The sequence below is a fragment of the Camellia sinensis genome, chromosome 1 (assembly GCF_055761805.1).
Source record: "Camellia sinensis isolate YWXY chromosome 1, ASM5576180v1, whole genome shotgun sequence".
Taxonomy (NCBI): Eukaryota; Viridiplantae; Streptophyta; class Magnoliopsida; order Ericales; family Theaceae; genus Camellia; species Camellia sinensis.
Window position 1 is genome coordinate 192651046 of NC_138961.1, and position 13382 is coordinate 192664427.

Below are 13382 nucleotides of genomic sequence, written 5' to 3' on the forward strand. Positions count from 1 at the left end.
AGTGTAAGTGTAATTTATACTAAATATAATAATAATAACTCCTCTTCCATCTAAAAACGGACTAGACGTTGTTGTCGTTGTTGGTGGGCTCGAGTCCAGATTCATTTCAATAATTCAAACTATTTAATTTGTAAGGTTCCTAAAATATATCATTTTTACTTTATATTGTTTGTCAGGAGAGTCGGGGGAAAATTAAGAGAATGAAACATTTTTTCCACATATAATGGTTATACAATAACAAAATATACGATGGCTTTTTTTGGATTAATTTTAAAATTTTACCAAATACTACATTTTATTCTCTTAATTTTTTCCCTGACTCTCCTAGCAAACAATATCAAGTAGTTAACTCTTTTTAAATTCTTTTATTTCTTTTTAAAATTATTTGTCACATTATTGTGAAGTGTCCGGGGAAAAAAAGTCACATTATTGTTAAGATTGCTCATTATGTGGCCTGTGGTTATAGGTTTATCAATTTAGGGTGTGTTTGTTTTGAGGAATTACGGGGTGGGATTAAACTATTAGTTTCATCGGACTAATAGTCTATTGTTTGTTTTATTTTTTTTACTCCGAACTAATAGTCTCCCGGACTATTAGTCCCACAAATATAAGACTATCCTATCCCATGGGAGAGGGTGGGATACAAACTATGAGATTGGTATCCCATGGGATTATTTTGTGAAATGTCCATTTTACCCTCCATGCTATTACTTAGCAAACAATTAGAAAAGGACAAAATAGTCTTTTGAACATTTATAAATTATTTTTTTAGTGTTGTTAATTTAAAATTATATATTAAATAAAAAATTTAATTATAAATTAAATTTAATTAAAAATAATAAATTATAAATTATGGCCTTATAAATTAAATTTTTTTTACTGTTGTTAAAAAATTAAATTTACATATTAAATTAAATTATTTTTTTAGTGTTGTTAATTTAAAATTATATATTAAATAAAAAATATAAATTATAAATTAAATTTATTTAAAAATAATAAATTATAAATTATGGCCTTATAAATTAAATTTTTTTAGTGTTGTTGAAAATTTAATTTATATATTAAATAAAATTATTTTTTATTGTCGTTAATTTAAAATTATATATTAAATAAAAGATATAAATTATAAATTTAATTTAATTGAAAATAATAAATTAAAATATTGTGCAAAAAAATAAAATAAAACAAATTTTTATTTAATCTAGTTAAAAATAATTAAAATATTAAAGCTATGTTTAATATTACTATTACTTAGTAAATAATTGAAAAGGATAAAATAGTTATTTGAGCATTTATCCTTCTTCATAATATCCCAAACAAACATTGGATAACTAAAAATAGTCCAATTCAGACATCTAATCCCATGACTAAACAAACATAAGATACAAATTTAGTCCAACCAAATAGTCCCGGGACAATGTATCCTAGGACTAATAGTCCGATGGATTACAATCCCCTCTTATCCAGTCCGTCTAAACAAACGCACCCTTAGTATAATTATTATTAGCCACAGCTTTTATTTTTTTAGTCCAAAATTACATTGGATGGTATTATTCTGCCATGGTAGGCCTAATTTTGAACTAAAAAAATAAAAGCTGTGGCTAATAATAATTATACTAAGGGTGCGTTTAGGCCTAATTTTGGACTAAGCTTGATGATTCAAATCGTTAATGTGTAGAGTTCATCAAGCATATCATCCTTATTAAAAAATCACATTGATCGGATATCGATAACCATTTGATCAACTCACATTTGTTTCAATGACAATTATGATTTTAAAAATAAATAGCATATACAAATGTAAGCTGATTAAGTGGCTATCAATATTTGATTAAAGTGATTTTTTGTAAAAATAATACAACTTACAAACTCTACACATTAAATAACTTGGATTATCGAAATGAATCTGGAATGAAGCCCACTGCGACCCAACAACAACATCTAGTTTGTTTTTAGAAGGAAGAGGAATTAGACCTATTATTATTATATTTAGTATAAATTACACTTACACCTCCTTGAAGTTTGGCTTTAATACATATCACTCTCTGACGTTTGAAAAATTACACTAACCTTTCTATTATTATAATTATTTAGACTCAATAAAGATATTGAATTTATGGACTCTCTTTTCTTACTTTGTTTTATTCTCTCTGTTTTTTTTTTTGTTCTTTCTTTGCTTTACTTTTTTTTTTTTTTTTTTTTGGGAAGCATGACTTAAGCCTCCGTTTGGGAAGTGGGTTGGCTTTTTGGCTTTTTGGCTTTTTTGGCTATTTTAGCCTGGGCTTAAAAGCTTGGTTTGGGAAGGGCTTTTTGGCTTTTTGACTTTTTTGAGTTTTTTTGTGAGAGAAGAATGTAATGATTATGGGTTGGATGTGATGTTTTGTTTGTTATGGCTAAAATAGCCTATTTTGTTTTTTGTGACTAAAATAGCCAAAAAAGCCTCCAACCCACCTTCCCAAACGGTGCCTAAGAGGGAAATGTTTGTCCTGTCAATTATAATAGCATAATTTTAAGGAAGTAATGTAATAATGTTATGACAAATTAAAGTGTTTTAAACTTTATTTAAGAAAATATAAAATTATTTATAGACCAATCAAATTACAATAAATTATTAATAAATAATAAATAAAATAAAATAAAAATGAAAAAAATTTGAACTTTTCAATTGTGATAACTCTACAATATTTTGCTTATTTTGAAAAATTATTGATCTATTTAAGGATGTCCAGTAATTATATTTTTTACTAGTCATAATTTATTATATTCCTTTAAAATTTTTAATTATTCAACACAAATTTATCAATTACAATATCGTTATGGTATAATGTTATGTTACGATATATGGCCCCGTTTGTTTGGAGAGTTAGAGGGGGGATTGAGATTGATAGTGAGGTGGGACCTACTAACATTGTGTTTGTTTTGAGAGATGAGAAATGGATTGATAGTGAGTTTCGGATTCTGATGGGCCTCTCCAAGGAGATTCGGATGAGCTTCCAAGACTTGGTATTAGAAAAATAGTCCGCCGGACTAGAAATTTTTTATTTTTATTTATTTTTTATTTTATTTTTCACATGTTGTGAATTTTTTTTTGAACATTAATGTATTATTTTTTATATTTTTTGTTAAGTAAAAATTATTATTTTATTTGTTTTATTTTTTTTGGAATTTTTTAATTTTTTTTAATTTTTTTTACATGTTGGGCATTTTTTTGAAACATTAATGTTTAATGTTTTCGTATTTTTTTATTTATTTTATTATTTTATATTTATTTGATATAAAAATAATTTAACAATCTCTACACTAATAATTATTATCAAAATAAATATAATTTTATTTAATACCCTTACTAACAATTTATTCACTATTAATCCCTTTATTCTAATTCTGAAAACAGACAAGTCTCTCAAATCAACTAATAACTTCGCATAAATATTTTGTGGACACATGAAGGTGTCTCCCCACAGTGTATGACTCTTTCATTCACCCAGTCAAACACCATCCTATCTCCAAAAACAACCGAGTCTCTCAAATCAAGTAATAACTTGGCATAAATATTTTGTGGACACGTAAAGGTGCCCCCACAGTGTATGACTCTTTCACTCACCCACTCACACGCCATCCATTACCGTCTCTATCCGAAAAGCATTCAGACCGAATCACATGGCCAAACATACAAAGGGCCTTTTCAGAGGTAGGCTTTCCAATTTTTAGTTGATTTTGAACTTGTGGTAACCGTGCTATCCACCAGATTTTATAAATTATAAAAATAAATTATTATAATTATTTTAAAATAATTTAATATTTTACCTTGTAATGTACATATAATTTATAAATTAACTTTTATATTTATAACTTTTTAAATTATTAATTTAAAAAATATATATATATAAAAATTTATTTAGTGCAATTTTAATAATTTATATTAAAAAAAAGTTAAATCTTATTAAATGTGATTAAATGAGTTATGACATATTTCTTCTTGTTATGAAAATATATAAATTTAAAAGTTATAATTAAGATAAATATATAATTTTATTATTAAATGTGAAGTGAAGTGATATTTAACAATAATTAATATGATGTTTCTACCATTAATCAAATAATTTAAGTTACATTTCTTTTGATTTCAATTTTATAACTAAAAATACAATATGAATATAATACACACATAAATTTGTAGTCTTTAATAATAAGAAGGTTTCAAAATATTTTTAAACTTTCATCATTTTCTTTTAATTTTTTTTTATCTAATTTGATTTTAAATTTGAATAAAAATTTTGATTTGATATGAATTACTTTAACTTTTTCATTAAATTTTTATCAATTTTTAAAAGAATTTCGTTCTTATTCCAATTATTTTTTTTCCACTCACCAATTTTGATGAAAAAAACAATCACTTTCAACATTTCATTTTTAAAATTTTTATCAAATTATAATTTGATAAAAAAAAATATTAAGGGTTGAAGATTCTTTTAATTGGAATTATAGTTAAATAACATATTGAAATAGTCAAATTTTGAGTATGTGACTGGTTGAAATGTATAACTTAATTAATTGTAACACCCCTAAAATAATACAATGAAGATAACTAATATGCGAAATAAATATGAGAAACACCATACTTTTATACATCAAAGTTTACTGTTAAACAACCAGTTAAATGCCATACAAGCTTACATCTTTCCAAGTCATTGCTTGGTTACACAAATTGAGTCTCGCTCATTACATCTTAAGCCCTTGACTTTACAAATAACAAACATACACACATAAGACGTAAATAAGAAGCTCTTGCTTTCCGAAAGTCTATCTATGCTATTGCCTTGGAGGAAACATCTCACCTGCACTTGAAAATGATATTTCCGTATAGGCTGAGCCAACAGCTCAGCAGAGATAATCTAACACAATATATGAAGTTTAGCAAAGGTATAAATACCACGTATATAAACAATACCGACACAGATGCATTCACAAGGCCTACATATTCATATGCCACTAAGACCAATCTTATTCCCTTTTCCTTCAATTCATGTCCAGTTCATATATACACTACTCAATTCATGAGTTAGATTCATTTTCTTTCAACAACCAAAATGAGACTACAACTCAATGGTTTTCTATTTATGCAAAACACACATAAACACTTCAAACTTTGCAATTTTACGGATATTTCGTCCGAAGGAATCGACACTCATTGATATATAAAATTCCGGGTCTTTCACCCAGGACACTCCGGCCAACTTGCTTTAGATTGAGTCCATCCCCTTTTTCCTCCCAAACAAATATACATGTGCAATGTATTTATAAACATAATCATATATGGAGTACATCCCCTATCTACTCCCAATTAACATACATATACAATGTATTTATAAATATAATTACATATGGAGTTCATCCCCTTTCTCCTCCCAATAAACATACATATACAATATATTTATAAACATAGTCATATACAATAACAACCAACATTTGATTAACATTAAATCGCCTAATTCTCGTGCAATTTCTACAACAATCATAACTATCCTCCACCGATAGCCCAATACATTTATTTCTAAAGAGATGTTCAATCTCAAAATAAATAGTTTATTCAAAACTTCCATAAGTGAGATATTGCATATCCAATATCACCATTTATAACCACAACCTTCTAATTTCACATTTTCAATGTTAATCTCAATTATTTATGCAAAATAACGATTTAATCAAAATTAGGGTAAAACCTCCCTCTTTTCCAAATATTAACCCAAACACCAAAATCAATTATTTTGGCACAATATAATCACCTATTCAAGCCTCATATTCATCTACCTCATATTTATCAAATACCTTTCTTTTCATTCACACTCAAACCCTAGATTTGTCCAAACCACAACCATATCTCATCATCTATACACAATAGCAAATAACTAAGCTAAAAATCATATTAGAGTGTAGAAAAATCCCTACCTCAAGCTAGAAGCTTTCAAAATTTTCAGCAACAGAAATTAAATTTTCATGGAGCCAAACGACACATTTTCCGCCCTCTACATTTTGATCCAAAGCACTTTAATTTACGACCCCACCAGAACCTGCCCTTTCATCTTATCTTGAAAGGTTGATGGCAACATATTGGGGAAAAAACTTCAAGAAAACTGACAGCAAGAATTCCATGAATGGGACAATGATGAAGACTGGAAAAGGAACTAGCCTAAAAATATCAGCTGTGGTTCCGGTTAGTTGTTGCCTCTACCTCCTTGAGAGAGTCTTTTCACTAGCAAGTTTTAACAGCAAACTTGAACTGATCCTCACATCAGCCCACAGTAGCTTAAAACCCAACTAGTAGTGTTGCAGTGTTGATACAATTTCATCTTTCTAATGAGTTAGTTTCTTTGCCCAGTCTTCCCTACTGATTGAAGCTATAGCTCTCAAAGCTGGACCAATCCCTAAAATTGTTGCCCATACTCTTTGTAAAACATATTTAGAACCCTTCTGAGATTCTTGCAATCCTTTGGCCTTAGCTTTAGCCTTTGTAGTACTAAGACCTTCAACAGCTTGATCACATTCCTAGGGAGATGTTTCCTTTCTCTTTTTAGCAACAAAATCTTCATTATCTTCATCATCACTACCTAAATCAGGTTGATGCGCTGCAAATGTAAAAGAATAGTGAATGGATTGTGGCATCAACCTGTCCCCTATTGAGGAAATAAATTGTGACCTTCCCATCGCACAACCAGATGTCGTAATCCCAAAGCATCTACGCCTCAAGAGCCCCAATGCTGACAAGTTTAGTAAATAGTCATTCACTGCTAAAATTGCACCCCTATCCTTCATGCCATTTAAACCTTGAGAAGGATTATTTGCACTAGGGCTCAAACCACTAGAATCCAAACACTTTCTAGATTGCCCATGACCCAGATTTTGAAAACTTTGAACCGAGCAAACAGAGACATTCAGGTAGTCAGATAAAAGCCGCCTCCTCCTCACGATTGCTCTAGAAGCCATTATCAATTCCTTGCCTCTTCAAAAGAGAATCACAGTAGCATTTCACAAGAACCCACTTGCTTACAAGTTTGTGCGAACCTCAGTGGCAATGGTCGGACTAACCAACTTAAAACAATCAATCAATCGTGTGCGTACCGAATTTCACACTAGATGAAAGTGGATTGGGGCTCCGCACTCAGTTGGACTATCCAGGGACCGGGACTCCTGCCACAAGAAGCACCGTTAGAGCTGCCCGGCCAGGGTTGGCCGGATAACCCCTCCGGCGTGGGAATCAGTGATCGGAGAAGGAATGTATGTTAAGTGTGATTAGAATAGTTCACCTTAGTTCAGTTCAATTCCCTTCAATGTGAAGTTTATGAAATATATATAGTATTCCTTACTTGCTTCTCAAGGTGGTTTCATGGAATGTGGATGCTGCCAAGTGTCCTTTCAGCATTGCTCCAGGTAGGAGACCACCTGGTAATTGCCATTGATTGCATATACTCATTGTAGGCATGCTGATAACAAATCACATTCCTTTGGTTCAACAACTTCCGTGATTCTAGGTGTGGGGGACCAGCTGAGGTGGCAACCTGCACATGTTTGCACTCACAGCTCCCACGTTTCCTTGTGAGGTTTCTCCAGTTCGGTACTCATGTACTTCAGTTTGGTACTGATGTGCCTCGGCTCGGCCTTTTTCAGGATCATTCATGGAGATGGGCTGGCCTATTATCTGTTTGGCCCACAGATTCTGTTTTGCCGCTCGGCCCAGACCAGCTCTACGGTTGGGCCCAAGTGCTTGAGGACTTGGGTGGAGTGTTGATCATGAAGTTGGGCTCAACTGGTTTGTCCATATACTCATCTGACCCACTTGGATTCGAACTTTGTCGGATTGGGCCGGCCTAAGGCTTGGACCTGACCTATTTCACATTTAGCCCCTTCATTTGCCCCCTAGCTCGCGCTAAGGTTCCCTTTGGGGGGAGCTATTGTTCGATTTTCCAAGCGTCGCGTCGTTTTGGTTCTTCCCCAGTTCGGCCTTGGTGGCGGTTCAATCCTGACACACAATTCCTGCATGTGTCCTTTCATGTAACACGTGGTGACGTGTAATAGGTGTGTAGAGATAATGGGTCGACTCCATACCGAAGGTCGTGATTCGTGTACCTGCACGCCGATTGGTGTAATAAATGCACAGGCTATCAATTCAAATCCCTTGATTTACTTTTCTCATTCCTCTAGTGAGTTCCAAAGAGAGAGAAAGAGTTTCTTCCCATTCCTCTGGACCATTCTCGTTGGTGCTCCGCTTGGGCTTCTTCGCCGCTAATCCTGCTTCAATATCACTGTTATGATCTCTGTAAGTCGTCTCATGACTCTTCTTCTCTTTCCCTTTTCTGTTTTAATCATCTTGTTTGGCCCACTTGCTATTCGTATCTGAATCCTACTTTTGTCCCATTAGGTTGGTCGAATGGGGAAGTTTTGTTCCTTGGTTGATACCCCGGAGGCCATGGCTATGTTCCGTCTGGATTACAATATTCCCCATGACGTTACCTTTTCACTGGCGAAAGTAAACGCCAAATGTATGGGTACAAGGAACACCGTTGCCTTTTCCATCGCGGCAATAGTCGAGGGAGGTCGGTTTCCTCTTGACCCGTTAGTGCGCCATTTTTTGCATCAAGTCCAGTTAACCCCAATGCAAGTATCTGTGAACCTTTTCCGTGTTGTTTGCGGTGTGTCTACCCTCAATAGACGATTGGGCCTGAACCTTGACATATGGGATATCTTGGGATGTTACACCTTTTCTCATAACAAAGACCATAGTACATATTACCTGCGTGTTCACTCGGCTGATTGTCACTTAGTTACTGGACTACCTGATTTGGATAAACACAATGACGATTTCCTACAAGTTGGTGGAAATTGGGAGTCCCCCGCTGGAACCGAGTTTCAGTCTGAACGGATGCCACAGAAAGACGGCTACCCAAGTCCGGGCCTCTCCTTCTAATGCCTTTGGTGTTTCTTACTCTATTTTGAATATTGCTCTGATGGGTTGCTTTCTTTTTGCAGAGTCCTCCCGTTTCCAACGAAGGCTGAACTGAGAGAATGCTGAAGCCATCAAAGCTGCATTGAGGTATAAAAAGAGATCTGCACCTGAGTTATTGGACTACCAGTCAACTTACCGTTCCGTTATTCCAAAGAAGGCAAGGCTCACTGCTGCCCTTCTGGACTCTGATACCGAGACTAACACGTCTCTCACCCCTCTGGTCTCCAACCGTCACAGGAGTCAAGATGCATTTTCTGAGAGAGCGCCCTTCCCTGCCCCTAGTTTCGCAGGGAGCGGGTCTGTGGCGAAGAGAAGGGTGTTGGTGGATTTAGAGGCCGAGGCCTTCGAAGCCTCCGGTGCTTCGCAAACCCCTCTAGAGAAGACCGAGGTGAAGAGCCTCATGGAGGTAAAGATGGAAGTTGGAGTTTCTGGGACCCCTGTGACTGCTGCCGACCCTCAACTTCAGTCGCTGCACGAGCAAAAAAGAGAAGAAGGGAGGTTGGTGTAGACGTCCCCGAACGCCCCGGGAGAGTGAACTCCCGTTCTGTTCATTTTGGGGTCACTACAGCTCAGGACTCTCAAATTTGTCACGGTTCTAAGTCTGAACCAAAGAGTCCAAATCCGGCAAATCGTTTTGAGAAAAACAGATTTTTTGAAAGAAGTGCCAAACATGGATTGCTTTGCCAGATACAGAGTCGCCACCTAAATATTTTATTTTGGGAAATTTAGGAAACCCTGACTCGGTGCCAAAAGGCCACGTGTCCGTCATCACCAAAGTTGCCTCGGCTCGGGAACTTGGGTACGATTGGGGAAGGTCACTTCGTGAGCACCCCCGCTCGCGCGATCAAAGATCGGCCTCTACTAACCATGATATCTATTTTTGAAAACATTGTGAGTTCTTATTCCGGTTATTAGCCTAGGTTACTATGTGATGCTCACAGCATACAAGTATAGACTGGATCGCCTGAATTGGAACAAAACATTTCATGCTTGTTTTTTAAAATAGTTTGCTACCCGCAGGTAGGCTTGAAACATTTGATGATTCATTCCAATTCAGATAACCCAACCTTCACCCACAGGCATTCAGGCAGGTATATCAGATAAGCACATAGCCTCATGGTAAGCATGCTATTCATGGCAGCACTCACACGCATGCAAGGATGCTAAAGCATAAAGCTTACCGAGTACTCCAAGCCAAAATAGAAACTCATTAGAAATCATGCATGATCCTAATTATACAGAAATGCCTAATGCAACACATGCAAAATGCAACTATAGCAGGCTCGGCTATTCTAAGATGGCATATGGAATGCTACAGCTAACATGTATTCAACTTTGAAATTGAAAGTACAATGCAGTTAGTATGATGCGCCGAGCCCGGTGCATGTAATACAGATGAATGATGCAAGCATGCTGTCATACTGTATGCTAATTTTAAATATGCCCTAATCTAACCATCAAAAGCAGATAAATAAAAGGGAGAAAGACATGGGGTTGGAAGACATACATCACACTCACGCACACTTATTACAGTTATGCCCTCGCGCAGAGGGTCCGAATAAATATACAGTCCAAATATTACAGTCCCAAATAAAAGAATATTACAGTCTAAAATATTACAAAATCCTAATTAATTAATGAATTAACTAAGAAAGCAAATAAAACTGGCATGCAAGCCAGGGACTGCCTTGCTTCTGATGGATGATGCATGTCCGGATTGTCTTGCGCGGAAATCCACCGGAATGCCCCAATTAGCCTCTGTTTACACCTGTTCTTGAAATGCGTGCCAAGTCCCAAAAAGTCGCTGATTCTGCATTTTGCTGCAACAGAGAGCAGGAAAGGGGCATAGCAATGTATTTGCACAGATATATGCACGTCTCGATCCTCGTGCCACCAATCACGCATACCGAGGCATGATGGCCGAGGAATCGAAATGCACAACTCAATATAGGATGAATGCACATGAAACTACAGCTAAAACCTAACTCCATCATGGATAATCCGGAGTGTCGGTGACTGGGGGAATTGAGACACATTCCGTCACTCGGAGTACGAAATGTACCTCGTTTCCCGTGCCCGGGCTAACTCCTATTCCGGACATGATGCAATAGGCATGATATGCGTGAAATGCAACTATGATACAATCCTAACATATTCAATGCTATGGAATGACATGCCTCGAAATACGTGCATGCAGGCACACAAACCGAGAAAATGGCAGAATGCAATCTAAGATACAACCTAGTACACATAATGCTATGAAAATGAGATGCTTCGAAATGCGTGCACATGGGCACGCAAACTGAGGCAATGATATGTGTCTCGAAATACGTGCACGCGGGCACGCAAACCGAGGCGATGATATGTGTCTCGAAATACGTGCATACGGGCACGCAAACCGAGAAAATGACAGAATGCTATGAAAATGAAGTGCCTTGAAATACGTGCACACGGGCACGCAAACCGAGGCAATGATATGTGTCTCAAAATACGTGCACGCGGGCACGCAAACCGAGGCGATGATATGTGTCTCGAAATGCGTGCACGCGGGCGCGCAAGCCGATGCGATGATAGAATGCGATGAAATGACATGGAAATGACAAATGGGCTTATACCAACATGAGTGAGCCTCAGCCACACTCACATGGGATGCCGGCGGATAAAAATGAAGTGCCTCGAAATGCGTGCACACGGGCACGCAAACCGAGGCGGTGACAGAATGCGATGAAATGACATGGAAATGACAAATGGGCTTATACCAACATGAGTGAGCCTCAGCTACACTCACATGGGATGCCGGCGGATAAAAATGAAGTGCCTCGAAATGCGTGCACACTGGCACGCAAATCGAGGCGGTGACAGAATGCGATGAAATGACATGGAAATGACAAATGGGCTTATACCAACATGAGTGAGCCTCAGCCACACTCACATGGGATGCCGGCGGATAAAAATGAAGTGCCTCGAAATGCGTGCACACGGGCACGCAAACCGAGGCGGTGACAGAATGCGATGAAATGACATGGAAATGACAAATGGGCTTATACCAACATGAGTGAGCCTCAGCCACACTCACATGGGATGCCGGTGGATGAAAATGAGGTGCCTCGAAATACGTGCACACGGGCACGCAAACCGAGGCGGTGACAGAATGTGATGAAATATGGCAAAAATGATATGCAAGCATACCAATGGAATTTCAGCGCTAAAATATGGGGGAAAACAGTCCCGAAATGAAGCGAAATGACATGAAATGCATGGAAATGTCCCGAAATGCGAATTTAGGCCCCCGAAATGGCCTATAGCTATGCTAAACATGTGAAATATGGTCATGCAATGCAAAGACAGAAGCTAGACAGTCCAAAAATATGCACTTTCACAGCTATAAACATGGCCAAACAGCAAGCATAGGTATGGTAAAAATAGCATGCAAGAATAGGGGCCAAAAGAGGGGTAATGAAGCAAGTGATACAAGTAAAACCCAAACTGAAAAATTTCCTTCTACAACACTGAAGAGGGACCAAAAATATGAACATTTACAGTATATGACAAGCCTCAAATCATTATACAAACATGATAGAAATGTGATGCAAAATTAGGCTCAAAAAGTTCTATAACATGAAGTATACAAAATAATCACCAAACAGAAAAAAAGTGTGAATGAAACATGAATTATAGGCCAAAATAAGGCCACTTTCAGTTCGGACCAAGGTCCAAAAACAGAAGCAAAGAGGGCTGCCAATTTATGCAAAAATGGGGCCAAATAGGGAATATAACTACAAGTGACACATGGAAGTATCAAACAATGTTGAGCCCTTCTCCAATGTTGAAGAGGGGCTTAAAATAAGCCTAACATCAGTTTACAACATGCTCAAAAATAAATTTCTCATGGGTCAAAAATAGCATGCAAAACTATGACATACAAGAGGATCAATGAAGCAAGTATATTATGGAGGGCTCAAACAGGGTTGAGCCCTTCATGAAAAGTGAAGATGAGCTCAAAATATGGCCCTTTTCAGTTAGGGCCGGAGCTTGAAACAAAAAGCAAGTGGGGCTTAGAAATAGATCAAGAAAAAGGGTCAAAAGGGTAAAAGTATTACTTACCCTTGAAGACTCAAACTTTTGTTGCTTCTTGGATGGATTTGCAGCTTCTTTGGCCTTCAAGAATCCTTCCTTGTTTCTGGAAATGAGATGGTGGTGGTAGAGCTTGGTGGTGTAGAAGGAATGATGGTTAGGGACTTAGGGTTTTTTGAAGAATTGAGAAGGATGAAGATGGAGATGAGTATGGATGCTTGAAGGAGAGTTTTTCTAACTCTAACAAAGGAGGCCACCAGCTGGTTATAAGGGTTCAAAAGGGGGTGTAAAGGTGGGGGAAAAAGGA